Source organism: Tamandua tetradactyla, chromosome 5, assembly GCF_023851605.1.
Source record: "Tamandua tetradactyla isolate mTamTet1 chromosome 5, mTamTet1.pri, whole genome shotgun sequence".
Lineage (NCBI taxonomy): Eukaryota > Metazoa > Chordata > Mammalia > Pilosa > Myrmecophagidae > Tamandua > Tamandua tetradactyla.
In genome coordinates this window covers 57,851,046-57,870,324 of record NC_135331.1, presented here as the reverse complement: position 1 = coordinate 57,870,324, position 19,279 = coordinate 57,851,046, and the positions used below count along the sequence as shown (strand labels likewise).

The 19,279-nt window shown below is 37.1% G+C and overlaps 1 protein-coding gene and 1 pseudogene across 10 annotated transcripts in view; both read right to left on the bottom strand.

The window, feature by feature from the left end:
• The window catches only part of PPM1L (protein phosphatase, Mg2+/Mn2+ dependent 1L), a 398,542-nt gene that overhangs the window by 64,066 nt on the left and 315,197 nt on the right, over positions 1 to 19,279 (bottom strand). The window lies entirely within an intron of this gene.
• Positions 9,018 to 17,550, bottom strand: LOC143682172 (proteasome subunit alpha type-1 pseudogene; annotated as a pseudogene).

The window sequence follows — 19,279 nt, the reverse complement described above, 5'->3', positions numbered from 1 at the left end:
ATTGGTCTTTACAGAGTCTAAAATGGTGGATTTCAGGAGGGGCTACAATAAGCAAGATAGTCCAAACTTTTTTTCCCCCAGAATACCTGAAATGCCTGGGTTCCAAGGAACATAAAACGTGCAGCCTGCTTTGATACTTCTGACACCAGTCTTCAACAGTAATAAAATTCTTTGTTTTCTCAAAAAATTTCCTGACTCTTCAGATATATTTTAAAAGAAATACTATTCCTAGATTTAAATTTTAAATTTTAAATTTATTATACAGTGTATAATAAATATTTATAGTATAAGAAAAAATATTCACAATCCTGAAACTCCACAAAATTCCATTTTAAAAAGATATGATCAGGGCAGGCCACCGTGGCTCAGCAGGCAGAGTTCTTGCCTGCCATGCCAGAGAACAGAGTTCATTTCCTGGTGCCTGCCCATACAAAATAAATAAATAAATAAAGGGAAAAAATAATATGATTGGGGGGAGGGGCAAACAAAGATATGAAGCAATGGTAACCCATAATAAACTCTGAAATCTGTCCTGTAACTTACTGAAATGTACTTTGAAAACTATTGCTTTTCTTTCTTTTCTGTGTTTCTATGTTATATTTAACAACAAAAAAAGTGTTTTTAAAAGATATGATCTAAGTTCATTATAATGCTAATTAAATCAAACCTAGTCAATGATAATATTCCTTGTCATCAATTATAGTTCGACTTTTTATAAATACAGTGTTTTAAACTCAAATAAAATCCCAAATAATATTAGTATTTCATTTATAAAACTTATATCTGTTCTACCCTTCATGGTTGATGGTAATTTGACAGGCAATATTAAAAATAATTAGCAATTATTATTATTGAATAAACAAAATAAATTTGAAGATTTCTACTTGAAAATTCTTGTTTAGGGCCAGTTGTTTGTAAAATGAAAAGAGATCTCTTTACAATTGATGTGTCATGTATTTGTGATCTGCTAAGGTGTATTCTATAAAGGTGCCCCTCCTGATATGCTACAAATTGTCAGTACTAGAAGGAGTTCAAGAGAGATTAGAGCACTATATCACACTTTTCTTTTTAGAATAATTATGGAATCTAAGCATCTTGATTCAACTAATTATGCTGATTGGCTCTTCAGTGGTATTTCTATTTCTTCACCAAGGATTGTCAGCACTTAATCGATGATGAAGGTAAGGCACTCACATGTAGTCTGCATACAAATTTAATTTGGTTTATAATCTGCTCAGTTTCTTTTAAGATTGATAGCTGAATTAAATAATGCCATTTATTCTTATAAAGATAGGATGGCATCTTTGTGCAAAGGATAGAATGGGGCACAGAAGAGGAATTAAATGAGCTAATTATTCTCTCTCTTTGGCCACTGAAATGTTTTCAACATCCCACAACAATTCTGGGCTTAATAAAATTGTTAACATGATAGGCATAACGGGCACTTACTTCTGAGGCTGGCATTTACTTATGAAGATATAACCCAAGGGATCTTCAAGAAGGCACTGAAATGTGGGTAGTTTTCTCAACTACATGCTGGAAACTTGAAGATCTTTGGAGAATAGGAAAATTGGTGAAGAAATAAAAATACCACTGAAGAGCCAATCAGCATAATTAGTTGAATCAAGATGCTTAGATTCCATAATTATTCTAAAAAGAAAAATGTGATATAGTGCTTTAATCTCTCTTGAACTCCTTGTAGTACTGACAATTTGTTGTTTATTGTATTCTGAGATATTCTCTTCCCTCTTCAAATTTTACCACAGTGTTGCTTTAAATATGTTCTTTAAAATAACTTGGGGTCACTTGGGAGAGATATTTACCATGTTCCTTGAGATAACTGGAGATACAACCTCAACTTCCTTTTTCTAAGGTGCCATGTATAAAAACCAAGGCTGTAAATCACCTCTATTCATATTTCTATTTAAAAAATAATGAAATTGTCCATAAATCAATAAATTCCTAGCCAGAAACATTATCTGAAGTGTTTTAAATTGTTTCCTTCATGATTTGGCAAGACAGGCATAAACAGGAAGAAAAAAAGTGAATTGTGTTTGGTTCAGACATTATTCTAAATATCATCCTTTAAGAAACAGAGAAGCAGAGTTTTCTCCCAACAAATAAACAATCCATGCACACATGCTCCTTTATTAAAGACTCGCCCACTGGTTAAACTCTCAGAAAGCTTTTTAACAACTACCACTTTGTTACAGTCAGCCCCCACTATAGCAATTACATCAAGTTGTTCTTGACAAGCTTAATGTTCCCCAGCATGGTGCCCTATGATGTTAACATCACTTCCAATCTTTTAATTATCCTTTTCTTCTGTCAAACCCTATATGTACTCTTGCTTGCCCTAAGATAGGGACATGAGGTAAAACTATTGTCCCACAAGAAGCAGTTCCTCACCTATCACCAAAGCCTTATTTAGAACTGCCCAAAAGACACTTCAACCTGGGTGCCCTTGAGCATCCAAACCCAAATTAAACCTTCTTCTGTGTTTCTCCTTTCTACAACCTCAGGGTTCTATATCTTATTTAGGGCACCATTACCTACCCATTCACCTAATTTCAAAATCTGAGTGACAACTTATCCTGTTATAGTAGAACTACTTGTTTATATGTCTGTTTTATCCACAAGACTGGAAGTTTCTTAGGAATATATTTTAGTTTCCTAGGCTGCTCAAGCAAATACTTTGAAATGAGTCAGTTTAAACAATGGATATCCATTTACTCATAGTTTTGAGGCTAAAATAAAGTCCAAATCAAGGTGCCATCAAAGTGATGCTTTCTTTCTGAAGACTGGTGTTCTGGAGCTGGCTGCTGAGATCTTAGGCCCTTAGCTCGTCACATGACGGCATCTCCTGGTTTCTTCCTACTCTTCAGGGTTAAATTAATGTTCAGCTTCTTGCTTTCTGTGGCTATCTGTCTGTATGAATTTTATTCAGCTTATAAAGAACTCCAGTAATACAATTAAGACCCGCCCAGATTGAGGTGGGCCACACCTTAATTGAGTAATCTCATCAAAAGGTCCTACTTACAATGGGTTTACACACACAGGAATGGATGTGATTTAAAAACATGTTTTCTGTGGTACATACAGCACATACCACCACAGAATATGATGGGTCTCTCCCAATATAGAGTACCACACAATAACTGCAAAAGTGAATAAATGTTTGATGTGATGGAGATCATCGACTAATACAGTTAAACCCTCTAAAAAGATGTGGTGGTTTGAAACTGTTATGTAACCCAGAAAGGGTCATGTTCTTTTAATCCATTCCTGTGGATGCAGATCTGTTATGGGTGGAAACTTCTGGATAGCTTGCTTCAGTTGAGATGTGACACTCACCCCCATTCAAGGTGGGTCTTAATCCTTTCATTGGAGACATTTATGAGGGGATAAAGGACAGAAAAAGCTCAGAGAGCTCAAGAGAAACTCCCCTAGAGAAGATAAGAAGACCCACAAAAGCTCAGAGAGAGAGCCACTGAAGCTGAAAGCAATGATACCCAGGAGTAAATGACCAGCAGACACCAGCCACCTGCCTTCCCATGTGACAGAGGTGTCCTAGTAGCCAGCAGCTTTTCTTCTTCAGAGAAGGTAGCCTCCTGTTGATGCCTTAATTTGGACAATTTCACAGACTTAGAATTGTATCTTTTATGCTAAGAAATGCCCATTGTTAAAAGCCAGCACATTCCAGGTATACTGCATTCTGGCAACTTTAGCAAACCAAAACAAATATTTGATTTTTTTACTGTTAAGTGGTCCCACTCAAAGGATGACTGTTGGCAAAGCTTCCATAGATGGTTATCCACTGTTCAATGAAATCTTGATAACAGCATAAATCGCTAATACCAAATTGTCTTATGAGGTCATATGTCTTATGTGATAGAGCCACTTCTCTTGATAACACCCACAAACTTAACAACAGGACTTTCTTTTTGGAACACTCAGGCCACATCTCTCCTTTCCCCCCAAAGCCTGGGAATTCTAGGCACTCTTCATTGTTTAAAGTGGAATAAGCTCTGAAGGGGATATACTTTCACAAGGGTAAGCAATGAAAAGGCAAACACTAGGGTCAGACTGGCTGGTGGTCAGTTAACATTGCTTATCTGTTCTAATGATAAATGGCACTTGAGTCCTGTGCAGGGCAGTATTTGGCCTGGAAGGCTGACCCACCCGCACCCCCACCACCACCCCCACCACCACCCCCAGCATTGAGCTGGTTTTAATTTGCCAGTCCAAACAACAGTTAGTCTGGTAAACTGATTCCTGCTAAAGAAATAAAGTAAACCAACATGAGAACCAACAAATTCACTTGGACCAAAAATCTCAGAGCTAAATATTTACTCTGACATGAAACAGAAGCTCCCAGACCTGGCTCCCAGCTGTATACCACAAGAAAGCCTTGTCTGGAAATGGTTCCCAGGTGGTCGGTGTTGGCGATAACTCAGGGTATTTAATTAGTGAATGCAGCAGAAGCATATAAATAATGACTAGTTTGCAGATGCAACTTGCATCTTCTGATCAACTCAGTCAGCACCAGCATTAACAGAACACATCTGCTGGAAAATCCCCTTTAACATTTCAAATCACATTTGACAAATTCTTTTTCTACAATTGCATTACTTCAGGCTCTGGCAATGAGGTTTTATGAAGAACTCACACATATCAGTAGTGCGATTATATTTCAGTCTATTGCTAATTTCACAGAGGTGTCTGTAAATAACTGCTTAGTTTTCCAGCTGGTTTGGGGTCTCTGAAATGAAAGAAGGATTACCAGCATTATCTCAAATAAGAGACAGGATCTGCAATGGGATGGAATATGTCCAAATAAAAACATAATCTGATGCTTTGGGTGTGTGTGGGGGGGGGCAGGGGAATTACTTAAATTTTTCCCATTCACCTTCCCTTGCCCTACTCTCTAACAACTGCTTTCCAAACGTACTTTCCTGCTCCTTGACTTATAACTGCAATCTTTCTCCATGTAACAGCTTTCTTCTTTTCCAGTTACATATATTTGGAAGTGGAGTTGTCTACATACAGCACCAAGGAAATTTGTGCATACCTGTTTTGCTCCATAAGTGGTAGAATTCTATTGCTTGCAGGTAATATACTATAACCTCTCCCCACCAAACATTCCAAAACAAAAGAAAAAAGGCAAGGGTAGAGATATCTGAGGAGCTGGTGTTTATACTAGCTTCTGTGAGCCAAGTGTCAATTGATTGCTCCCTAATTTAGGGACTAGAGATATAAAAGCAACAATCAGGGATATTTTACATTTGGGGGCTGATATTAGACATAATTACTTCTGTTAAGATATACAGTGAATTTTAATATTTTCTGTAATATACTTTTTTTTTCAGCTATCCAGAAGCTGTGCTTTATTATTTTTTTTATTAGGGAAGTTGTAAGTTTACAGAAAAATCATGACTAAAATACAGAATTCCCACATATCATCCCTATTATTCACATCTTGCATTAGTGTCCTACATTGGCTACAACTGATGAAAGGACACTGTTATAACTGTAATATACTTTTATGAAAAGATGAATCATGGCAAGTATTGCTTCCTGTGCTTAACTAATAGGTTATAGCAAGCCAAAATGTTTGGTTTTAAAGTACAAAGGACTTGAACTGTAGAACATGCAGCTTGCAGAGGGTTTGGAGCTTTGCTTTTGTCATCTGGTTTCTTGGGTTTTTTTTTTTTTTTAAGGCTTTTTGGAAAGAATAGAAAAGGTCAGTCTATATATAGCCTTATTATCTCACCGCCTCTTCTGAAGCAGACTAATTTGTGGCCAGAGGCAAGAGAGGGAGGTGCAATAACAAGTGAAATCAATAGGTTCTTACAGGAGATTTGAAGAAGCCCTGGAAAACCAAAACTTTTATTGACTATACAGGGAGAATGATGAATGAGAAGGGGAGCAAGGTAACAAACTTCGTAGAACTGGGATTGCTAAACTTATTTTCATTAAGATGATGAGGAAAATCAATTTGCATTGTATTAAAAAAACAAACACTGCATCTTTAAGTAATATGGGTAATTTGTGGTCGCTTATTAACTTCTGGATAAATCTGCCTGATTTTAACTTCCCATATGTAAGCTTACATAATAGTAGGTGTATCATTCCAAAAAGGAAGACCAAATATTGTTAGACAGCTATGAGGAAAACATCATGGGCAAACTATCCAGCTCATCTGTCTTACCATCCAAGAGTCATTCGAAGTTAACACCACTCATTAACCAGGAGTAAAGACCATCTTGGCAACTGATGGTCTTTACTTAATAGTAATAAATATTAGCATTGAGGAATTAAAGAGTTACTTAGTAATTAAAGAGTCACTTGCAAAGGGATAATTTCTGTGACAACAATCACTCTTGGTTTTCCTCCCACTTCATGGCCCTGGTCGCTCCTCAGTCTCTGAAGCTTCTTCTCTTCCTCTACCTTAACTCCAGGGGTGAGCCCACAGAACTGTTCCTCAACTATCCTTACTCCCTAGGTGGCCTCATCCAATCTAACAGCTTTAAAGGCTATCTGTGTGCTGATGATTTCCAAACTTTTATTTCCAGCCCTGATCTTTCTACTGAGCTTCCAATTGCCTATTTCAAATCACCCATCTTAGATTTAGCAGGTGCAAAATTAAAATTTCTGATATTATCCTCCAGTAAATCTGTTCTCTGCTTCAGCTTACTGTAATTCCATCCTGACAGCTGCTTAGGACAAAGTCCTTGGAGTTATTTTTGACTCCTTTCTTTCATACATCACATCCAATCCATTAGCAGTCCCCACTGGCTCTACCTTGACAAGGTACCCAGAATCTGTCAACTCCTCACACCCTCACTGCTACCACCTAGTCTCAGCTACTATCGTCTCTCTCCTGACATGTCTTCCTGCTTCCATCTTCTCTCTCCTATAGTTTAGTATCCATACAGTAGCCAGAGACCATCTAACCTGTAAGATAGATCAGTTAGATCATGTTACTCCTCAGCTCAGCATCCTCCAATTGGTTCCCATCTCAAAGTAAAATCCAAAGTCTATAGAATGGCCCAAAACACCAGACTTCATCTGCTCTGTCACCGCTTCCCTCATCTAATCTCCTACTCATCTAGCCCTTGCGCACTTCACTCAAGCTGTACTGGCCTGCTTGCTCTTCTTAAAGCACATCAAACTGTTCCTGTCTCTGGGTCTTTGCCCCTGATGGTTCCTTACATGGGACACTCTTTTAGATAGCCACCTTTGGCACTCCTTCATTTTCGTCTTATATCTGCTAAACTATCACCTTCTAAGTGAGACTTTTCCTTAATTACACTATATAAAATCACAATCTGCATATGCCCTGCCATTCTTTTCCACCTTCATCCTACTTTATTTTTCTCTGGAGCCCTTACCATCATCTGGCAGACTATGTATTCGTCTATTATCTGTCTTCCCCTCTAGAATCTAAGTCCATAGGTATTGGAATTTTGTTCTGTTCATTACTAAATCCCTACTGTTTTGGCCAGTACCTAACACATATTATTAAGTAAATGAATAACTGGGATGGTAAGAAGAGTGACTGAAAGCGGCACATTTTCCTAATGGCAAAGTAAAGGAGTCACAGTGGAGAGGGTAGCATTTCAGAAGGTATACGATGGCATGAAAACGTCAAAGACTAGAGTGAATGGAAAAGGAATGGGGATTCTGAGGAAAAGCAATACTAAAAAAAAAATTAACAACACTGGTTAGGCCATCTCCCCACCCTATCTTCAGCATTATTCAAAGTGAATTTTAAAAATAATCACATAAACAGTTAATTAACACAAGTTTATCTTGGATGGACAACTTAATCAATTCTGCAAATATTCAGTGTTATTTCTGTGTGTGTGTTTTTAAAGTGGTTAAATTCATCAACGTTTTCATTTACAGCTTCTGGGTCTGGTGTTATACCTAAGGAATTCTTCCCTATTCTCCAATTATAAATAAATATTACCCAGATTTCTTCTTATACTATTCCCTTTATTTATATTTTAGACTCTGCTCCTTCTGAAATTTATTTCATTTTTACTAATTTTCAAACAACTAAATCTTACTTATCAAGGCCCAATCTAGGTAATAATAGTGAGCCTTATTGGAGGAATTACATTGTATTTTAAGTGCTTTACATGTCATAACTCATTTAATACTCATGAGAAATTCAGGAGCAGATATTATTATTTTCATTTCATAGATGAGGAAATTGAGTCTTGGAGAGCTTGCTGAGTATTGGGTTATTCAGTAAGTGACTGTTGGGACTTAAGCTCAGGCAAGACTGGTCAGATCATCTGCTTTTTGTTATTAAACTGTGCTTCTTCTCAAATACCACTTTCCATAAAATCTTCTCAGTCCCAGCCTGACCTAGTCCTGTCCTTTCCCTAAACTCCAGGAAACCTATATTTCTCATGGCACTTACCATTTTTCAATCTTAGGTCACAGTTAATTATGTACATGTCATGATATTTTAAAAGATAGCCTTCATATATAATTTATCATATATTTCTCAGAGAAAGTAGTTCTATCAGAAAGCTCATTAAGTATTTATTGAATGAGTAAATGATTAGGAAAATGCTTAAAAAGTAAATACCTTTGGGAGGATTCACATTAAATTCAGATTAAGTTATGAGTGGTTGATAGAAGATCCTTTCTCAATCTTAAATTCTAACAGAAGGGGGAAGTTAAAGAGCTTGGGGGTTGGGGGGGACTGATAACTAGTGATGGTGTGAAAGGAAAACAATGAAGAAAGGACAGAAGGGCGGGCCGCGGTGGCTCAGCGGGCAAGAGTGCTTGCCTGCCGTGCCGGAGGACCCCGGTTCGATTCCCGGCCCCAGCCCATGTAAAAAACAAACAAACAAACAAAATATAATAAAACAAGAAAATGTTTAAAAATGTTTCCCTTTCTTCCTTCCTTCCTTCCTTCTCTGTCTTTCCTTCCCTTCCTCCCTCTCTCTTTAAAAAAAAAAAAGAAAAAAAAAAAAAAGAAAGGACAGAAGATAAATAGTTTGTGGCTGGGCCTGATATATAAACACACAGTACAGAGTTTCATGTATTTTTCTATCTCTGCAAAAAAGGTAGTTTTGTTTGCTTTAAAACTACAGTCTTTTAGTTCCTTAGGGTGCTTTCCTGCAATACAGTTCATAAGATGTACAGAGAATTGGCCAAATAGTTGTTCTGCACTTCTTGGAAGACTAACTATTGAGAGAAACAAATGACTAGTTACTAGACTTAATCAGAAATTTCAGTTATTTACAGAAGATCTTAAAACTTAATTGTTTGAAATAAATTTAAATCATGTTCCTGAAATTAAATTCCTAGTAAGAATTTAAAATCCACTGGTATCTTAGGAAGTAAATTAATTCTTCAATGAATGGAAAGAAAGCACCCTGCATAGCTTTAATGTGGTCATTGATGGATTCAAGCAATTTCAGTCAGATGTATCTTTGAACTAGAAAACAAATTTAATAATCCATTAAAGAATGTACTCTTTACACAGTGCTACTGGGGAAAAATTTCTAAAATGATTCCAGTGAACATGGGATCAAGCCAAATGATTATTTCTAATTGGTAAATTTCTCCAATATATCTTATAAAAATGATGAAAGCTAGATATTCGGAAATAGATTTCTGTTAAAAATAATGCAATCAAAGTCCCCTTGGGGGACTGGGAAGGAAGGAGGAAATATTCAACTTCCCCATCTGCAGAATTCCTGATATTCTCACAAGCAGTAGGGACAACCATTTCAATAGGTTGAAACCTCAATCTTGGGGCTCGCCCCTTTGAAGCTTATTCCTGCAAAGGAGACACAAAGCCCATTGATAATTATGCCTAAGAGTCACTCCCAGAGAACCTCTTTTGTTGCTCAGATGTGGTCTCTCTCACTAAGCCAACTTGGCAGGTGAACTCACTGTCCTCCCCCTACGTGGGGTGTAACTCCCAGGGATGTAAATCTCCCTGGCAACATGGGACCTGACTCCCGGAGATGAGCCGGGACCTGGCCTCATGGGAATAAGAAAGCTTTGTCAGTGGCTGAGAGATTTCAAACAGAGTCAAGAGGTTATCCTGGAAGTCATTCTTATGCATTATACAGATATCCCTTTTTAGTTTACAGTGTATTGGAGTGGCTAGAGGGAAGTACCTGAAACTGTTGAACTGTGTTCCAGTAGCCTTGATTCTTGAAGAAGGCTATAAAATTATATAACTATAGTACAATATGACTGTGTGAATGTGAAAACCTTATGTCTGATGCTCCTTTTATTCAGGGTATGGACAGATGAGTTAAAAAAAATAGGACAAAAAATAAATAATAGGGGGAGATAATGGGTAAAAATTGGATAGATTGAAATACTGTGGGACAATGAGAGGGAGGGATAAAGGGTATGGGATGTATGTTATTTTTTTCTTTTTATTTCTTTTACTGAAGTGATGCAAATATACTAAAAATGATCATGGCAATGAATACACAACCATGTGACAATATTATGAGCCTTGATTGTACACCATGTATAGAATGTATGTGTGTGACAATCTTTCAATAAAAATATTTTTAAAAAATGATCATGGTGAAGAACATACAACTATGTGATGATATTGTGAGCCACTGATTGTATAACATGGTTGGAATGTATGTGTGTGGATATTTCTTAATAAAAATATTTTTAAAAAATTGAAAGGGAATCCCAAGAGCCAAAAGCGAGGGGAGATTAAAATTTGAACATATTTTTTTCTATTTTTATTGTGTTAAAATATACATAGCTTAAATGTACCCTTCTAACTATATTTTAGTGTATAATTCACAAAGTACATTCAAAATGATGTGTAAGCATCTCCCCTATTTCCAGAACTTTCTCGTCATCCCAGACAGAAACTCCATACCCATAAAGCAATAACTTCCCATTCCTTCTTTTCCACAGACCCTGGTAACCACTCTTCTTCCACTTTCTGCCTTGGGGAATCTGCCTATGCTGCATACCTCATATAAGTGGATTCATACAATATCTGTCCTTTCATGTTTGGTTTTTTTCACTCAGGATACTTTCAAGGTTCATCTACATTGTACTATGTATCAGAATCCCATTCCTTTTCATGGTGAATAATATTCCATTCTCTCTCTATATATATGCCATATTTTGTTTATTCCTTTCATCCAGTGACATGAAGTAAGTAGAGATGCAAGCCATGGAACAAAGGATTGTGGCAAGCTAGCCTCAGAATGCTGCAGAATCTGAGAGAAAGCATAGTCTGTCAAGACTGTGATTTTGGACTCCTACCTCCAAAATTTTGAGACAATAAATTCCTGTTCCTTAAGCCAAAATCAAGACAAAACAGAACAAAACAAAATACAATCATAAGTATAAAATTGCTATATTATCTTTCAATCCTGTTAAAGAACTGAAAGCAGGGACACGAATTGATGTTTGCATACCTATGTATATGGTGGCATTATTAACAACTGCAAGTGGATGGAGGCAGCCCAAGGGTCCAGTGACTGATGAGCAGAGGGTGAATTGTGGTGTGCATATACAATGGAGTATTATGTGGCTGCAGAGAGGAATGAAGTCATGAGGCATGCAATGATGTGAGTGAAACCTGAAGACATAATGTTGAGCGAAATAAACCAGAAACAGGGAAAAATATTGTATGGTCTCACTAACATGAACCATCTAACGAGCAAACTCTGAGAGTTAAAGTAGAAAGCATAGGTTATCAGGAGATAGAAAGAGGGCAGTGATTAGGCAATTGATGTTTAAGGAGTACAGAATGTTCAATAAGGTTGATTATAAAGGTTTGGAAATGGCAAGTACAATATGGTGTCAGGGTAGTACAATATTATAAATGTAATTAAGAAAGCTGAGGAATGAGTGTGGTTGAAAGAGGAAAGCTAGAATTGTGTATGTCACTAGAAGGAAAGCTAGAGGATAAAACTGGGATTGTATAACAGTGAAATCTAGAGTAGAAATGACAGTGGTTAATTGCATAAATATAAGAACGTTCTTAAATGAACTAGAATAAATGTACATCACTGTTACAAGGTATTAATAATAGGGTGGTATATGGAAAAATACAATTAATATAAACTAAGGTCTATAGCTAACAGTAACATTGTAATATTCTTGTACTACTGGTGATAAAGGCACCTTGCTAAAGCTAAATGCCAATAATAGGGGGGTGGTATAAGGTGGATGGGATTTTTTTCTCTTTGGAAGAAATGAGCATGTTCTCTTATTAACTGCAGTTGTGAATGCATAACTATATGATTATACCAAAAGCCACTGATTTACACTTAGGATGGATTGTATGGTGTATGAATAAAACTGTTTAAAAATAATAATAATGGGGGAAGGGGTATGTGATGTTTGGGGTCTTATTTTTTACTTTTATTTCTTTTTTGTGTAATGAAAATATTCTAAAATTGACTGTGGTGATGAATGTACAACTGTATGATGATACTGTGAGCCACTGATTGTATACTTTGGATGGATTACATGGTGTGTGAATGCATCTCAATAAAATTGCATTGTTTTAAAAAGCAATGCAATCAGTAAGTAAAAAATATGAAAAATATAAACCACTCCAATGAAAATGTACTTTTAAAGGTCTCTGAAAACTTTTTTTTTCTAAAGTCATCAACTTTCTCTCCCTCATATTTGTTTGTTTTCACTGGTCTCTTTCTGAAACTCTTTCTCAGCTTCTGATATGTGAATATTTTTTAATTGCTTCAAACTTCTCCAAATGATACTTCACTAATTCCTCTGCTACATCAAGTTCCTCTCCCATACTTTGTATGTGGTTTTAGGGCTCACTCTTTGTTTCCTTATTCTTCAGTGCTTTTCTCTTTAAGACCTATCTTGAATCACAGCTTCAGCTTCAAATTCTTCACTGGGGATTTAAGTATCTGAATCTGTTGCTCTGAACTTTTAACCAATTTCTGGCCTCTAACCTCTAATGACTTAAAGCAGACATATATTTGGATATTTCAGCATTACTTTAAATTGGGCGAGTCTAAAACAGAACTCACTGTACTGAAGAGTTGTCATCTGTTCATACAGCAAACATTTACCAATTGTCTATTAAGTTCTGGATTCTGTGGCTACGAAGATGAGCATGACAGTTTCTGTTCTATAGTACTTCAGATTATTGAGAGGGAAAAACACATGTAAATCAGTACTTATAATGCAAATACATAAAAGGGTGACCATCAGAGACTGGATATTAAAGATGTGAAGCCATAAAATTGCTATTTCAAGGGTTGTAAGCATATTGTGTCTTTTAAGGTAGCAATCAGAACAGAGTAGCACATCCTCTTTTGGTTCTGGGAAAGGACATTTTTGATGAACCAAAGGTTAAGTAACCTTTGCTTTGTTCTTGGTGAAGTTCTAACAGAGCAAAATGACTCAAATCTCAGATGCTTCAGATTCACACACTGGCATTGTAAACAGGACATGTGAGCATGACTACCGGAAATCACTGGTTGATCAGAACTGAATGAACGATGAGGAATTACAGAGTAGAGATATTAAGGTGGCTGCATCCAGAAAACGGTTATGCCTGCATTGCAGTAAGTCCCTAACATTGTATGGGAGCAGAAGCATGTCTGTAGGCTGAGAAGGCTGAAGAGAAACCATGAGCATATGTGAGGCAGTATCCTAGGAAGCAGTATCTTGGGAATTACACAGCTGGGGTTTGAGGTCTTATTTTCCTTAGGTAAGTCAGAGGGGCTTATGGTATAATAATCTGGCTCCCAAAAATATATCGTAGGTCATAAGTAGATGAAGATGGTGACTATGGCTTACCAAGTACATTCACAATATGATATTAAGCTTTATTAGACTATAGACTGTGGAATCAGACTGCCTGCTGTGGAAACCCAGCTTAGTGCTTTATGAGTAGCATGGTCTTGAGAAAGCTACTGAACCTTTTCTAGCCTCAGTCCCTTCATCTATAAAAATGCACATATTAATGCGCCATCCTCCAGGTTTGTTATGAAGATTAAATGAGTTGTCACATGCAGAATGAATAAAGGGATGGAGGGGCCTAAAATATGCTGAAGACTGTAGGCTGTTATTAATGTTTAGATATTTTACCCAGTGCGCTACACCAAAATTGTGTTTGTTTTGCCTAGAGGTAGCATCTATGTCATACTCTGAGTGGCCTTTAAGAAACATGGCTCACTCCATCACAAACAGCTTTTTTTCTAGACTCATAAAACTGAAACCCATTTTCACACCAGATCAAGTTCTTCATTAAAGACCTATATACTTTGTAACTCACTATTAATAAATATATTTAGGAAATAACTTTCAGATCAATTGTGTCAGTTCTGGGATTATAGAGAACGTATCATTTCTCACCTATGGTGCTTTAAAAATGATCCTTATGCTATAGTGATATAACTTAATGATCAATATTTATTCTTGCTCATGAAAATTTACCTTAAACACTTTTAACAGTGCTGCTAAAACTGTCAATACATTTATTTATTTTTGCTCAATTTCCTAAAATGTCATCCAGTGGATCCAAGACTCCCCAGATATCTCTTCGAAGATGCCTATCAAAAATCTCCTTCAAAAACATCCTTTTGAATTCTATGACCCTAATAAAGATGATGACAAAAACACCTTTATAATTTCCTGCCAAAGGAAAAAAAAAGGGGGAGTAAGGAAGGGAAGTACAAGAATAACAATGATAAGAACCACATCATACTAAATAAAAGTTGTGTTCCTGACACATTAATTTACATATACTTCTAGCTATTTGGCAAATAAGTACATACTCTATTAGGGGTGATGATTAAAACATTAACAACCAGCAAGGTATAGATGCCAACTCATTAGAACAGATGCTGGCAGTAAGCAACTGGAATAGTAAGTTCCCATTGAAAACCAATCCTGTTACAGGTAAGTATAGTGTGTATGTGTGGTCATTTTAATACAATGTTGGAGTACTTTCATTATGTTGTTTTTAATGTGGAAATTGGAATATGGAGATGTCTTTCGAAAGAGGAATTTTTGTCTTGAATGCAAAAGCTGCTAATATATTAAAAATAATTTGGCTAACAGGAACTTTTAGTTATATATTACTTTCCTTCTGTTTTATTTTTCAAAGTTTCTGTGATATGCTCTTCTTCCCAGCAGGTGAAGCACTTTTATTTCACAGTTGAATTTAAAACCACAAAGATACTAGGTTCTTCACATAAAAATAGTAGTACAGATACCCTATACTTCCTAGAAAATTATTATATACTCCCTCTCAAAGAAAAAAGTACCCATTATATAATTTCAGTTAGGTTTAATTGGAAAAAAAACTTACTTCTAGGCTGATTCCTAAAACATACTGTTTTAGTTTGTAAGCTTCAGCAACTCAATACACCAAAACAGGACAACTTTTAAAAAGGGAATTTATTAAGAGTACACAGGTAGTTCAGTGGTTAGAATGCCTGTCTTCCATGCAGGAGATCCAGGTTTGATTCTTGGACCATACACCCCCCATCCCCAAAAAAGGGAATTTATTAGGTTGTAAGTTTAGAGTTCTAAGACCATGAAAATGTCCAAATTAAGGCATCCAGAGAAACATAGCTTAACTCCAAAGAAGTTCAGGGTTTCTCTCTCAGCTGGGAGGGCACATGGTGGTATCTGCTAGCTCTCTCCTTATTTCCTAGAGCTTCCCCTGGTATATTTTTCTTCTGCATCTCCAAAGATCTCTGGCTGTGTGAGTTCTGTTGACTCTTTCCAAAATAGTTCCCTCTTAAAGGGTTCCAGAAATAACCCCGCCTTGAATGGGTAGAGACACATCTCCATGGAAACCATATAATCAAAAGTTACCACCCACAATTGGGTGGGTCACATCTCCATGGAAACAATAAAAAAGATCCCACTCAGCAATACTGAATGAGGATTAAAGAACATGGCTTTTCTGGGGTACATAATAGTTTCAAACCAGCTCACATACCTTTCTACCACTCTGCATCTTTTGATTCAAAGTATAAATTACTGTCATTCTGGTACATGGTCCTGATACATAACACACATATAGTCTGGTTTATCACTTAATGTTTGATTGATTCATTAGCCTTTACTGCAAGTTCATCAGAAGGTTGAATAAGCTGTGCTTTTCTCTTTGTCTTTCTTCAAGATCTTCCAGGAATGGAGACACATCATCACCATCACAGATTGTAAACTCTAAGACTCTTTCAACAATTCCAAAGGAAACATTCCTTGTAGTTAGGTCTTGCTCTACAGGAAGTCTCTTAAGGCACACAGACCATGTTTAACCCGTTCATTCAAATTATGTTCCATATGATGAATACACAACTATGTGATGATACTGTGAGCCATTGATTTTACACCATGTGTTCTAGTGTAAAATCAACATACCAGAGACAGATTGGCTTTTAATAAAAGGGGATTTATTTTGTTGGTTCTTCAGAGGAAAGGCAGCTAACTTTCCACTGAGGTTCTTTCTTATGTGGGAAGGCACAAGATGGTCTCTGCTGGCCTTCTCTCCAGGCCTCTGGGTTCCAATAACATTCCCCAGGGTGATTTCTTTCTTCATCTCCAAGGGCCTGGGTTCAGCTGCCAGTGCTGAGATGAGGTATGCTGAGCTGCGTAGGCTGTGCTATGTTGAGCGCTCTCATTTAAGCACCAGCCAATTAAGTCAAACGTCATTCATTGTAGCAGGCACACCTCCTAGCCGACTGAAGATGTAATTAGCAACAAACGAGTACCATTGGCTCATGTCCACAGCAACAAAACTAGGTGCCTTCACCTAACCAAGTTGACAACTGAATCTAACTACCACACCATGTATGGAATATTTGAATGTTAAGAATGTTTGTATGGTTGTTCGTTGTTTTATGAATAAAAATATATATTTTTAATTATGCTCCATAAACTCAGACATATGTCTTGCCAAGTAAGTACAAGCTGATTGAGAAGGGTTCCAATGGACAGCTCTGCAGTCAAAATGGTTAGCAGATGGACAGGTTTGGAAAATGGGAGTGCCCATATCATAACCAGCAATGAGCAGTCCTACGCCACCATATGGTTTCCAGCCATACTGTTGTGTTGGTACCTGGGTCTGGCTTCCAATTAGAGATATAAGATGAGACATGGGACGAGGTCTGTCAAATACAAATCTGGAATCCAAACATTCCTGATGCATGAAATTACAGAACAGTCAAGCATCAGCAGTAAGCTCTGTGATTGCGATACTAAGATGGTTGTTAACATGGAGCCTTTTTTTTTGATTGACTGCAAGCTCTGACTGTGCCCTCGTCAGTGTAGACTAACTGTGGTTGAACCTTGCCTGAAAGCTTCACTGCACATTTAATTTGATGAATCCCACCCTGAGGGCATCAAACAGTGAAAATTATTGTCATACTGGTTGTGAAATATGGTTCCAAAGTGGAACTGGCTGCAGCCTTCTGCAAAACTGAGTGATATGCTCTTTATCAAATGAATTTCCTTGTTTATGTGACTTAGATCCTGCTTCACATGGTTCTCAGGTGTTCTAAGTCCTGGTATGTTCTTCAGGACACACACAATTTATACATTATTAGCAATAGGCTATCTTTACCTAACCTAGAGGAGAGGAGACAATTTACAATATTAAAAACCCCAAACAAAATATACCTGTTTCTTTACTTCCTGCTTGTTTACCTGAATTGTCTGTCCGATCCAGAGAATATTAGAGCCAGAATAAGGCTAGCTATCAAGATCTAAAATTTACTTACTCTTATTCAGGTCTGCATTAACATTGCCCTTAAGGTAACAATGAGTTAGTCATTAAACCAGCTTATTCTGCTTCTCACAATGAGACTTCCTAGAACTATCCAGGTTTCTTGTGACACACTTAAATAATTATAACTGAAACAAATAAAAGAATACAAGTTGTTTCTCAATAGGGCTTCCCCTTGTCAACATCCACATTTCTGCCAACAGCATTATCACTCTTCCTTTCATTCAAGGTCAAACTCAAAAGTCATTTTCAACAGAAATGTACCATATTTGGAGATATCCTCCTCATTTTAGTATTGGTAGGAGGCAGGGACCACTTCCTGCTACAGAAACTGCAAAGTCCAGATATTCACTTTCCCAGCAACTCTTGCCAGCTAAGATGTCACACATGAGCAAGGCCTGGCTGATCAGATCACCTCTCTAGACTGTGAATCTGGACGTAAGGATGACGAGGTGAGGGGATAGGTGAGAATTCTTTCAGGCGGTGAAAGCATCAACCAGGTTCTAGGAGAAACAATGGCAGTAGTAGTGTCCAGCACTCAAAGCTGATGAGATAAGCCGCAGAAGCAGTATTGTCATTGGTCTAGTTCAGTGGTGATAGTTTAGGTGTGCTTCTGATATGTGGCCTCGAGGTATTCCTACAAATTTTTCAAGCCTATAAAATCTCCAGCCTCCTCAGTGAATGTATGCACTGTACAATTGCCCTCTAATAAATTTCGTTTTTGCTTAAATTAGCTAGAGACTGTTCTCTTGTTTGGAACAACAACCCCAATCAACAACAACGGTCCAATGTGTCATCTATGGTTCTTTTCCTTGACACTCTCTCTCATACTTGATCAAATTTTATGTTCAATAGGAACTCCCTTAGTCAGCCCATTTGAGAATGAATTCCAATACCTGAGTTCAAGTTCTCAAAGTGTGGTCCCTTGACCATTGGGAACGCATTAGAAAAGCCCATTTTTCAGGGCCCACCCTGGATTTATTGAATCAGAAACTCAAGGTGGGGCCCAGCCCTCCAGCTGATTCTGAAACATGCTAAAGTTTGAGAACCACTAATCTCAGGTTTCCAATTTTGGATTCTCTATAATAGAACAATGACATAGTAATCTGCAAACAGAATCCTAGATTTCTACAATTTTTTCCTCATTCATTCATTCAATAAATGTCAGGCACTGTTTTAAAGCACTTAGGGTATATCATTAAATAAAACAAATAAAATCCCAGCCCTGGTGAAGCTGATGTGAGGCATATGCAATAGAGAACAGCTAGCTTCTGCAAAGTTTCAGCTTCCTGTGGTGTCAGTCAGCATGTTTTACAGGAAGACAAGATAGTTAATTAGTTAGTTAATCTGACAAGTCATTTAAGTGGGGGTTGGTTAAGAAAACTTCTAAACAGCCATTATTTTTTTATATTGGTTTATTTATTTCTGCTTTCTCTTAAAGAATTTCTGATTCCTGTCTAGCCAATTATTCCTATCATGTCAAATGTGATAAGTTACAGCAACCTAAAAGTCTAATAGTCAGTGAAT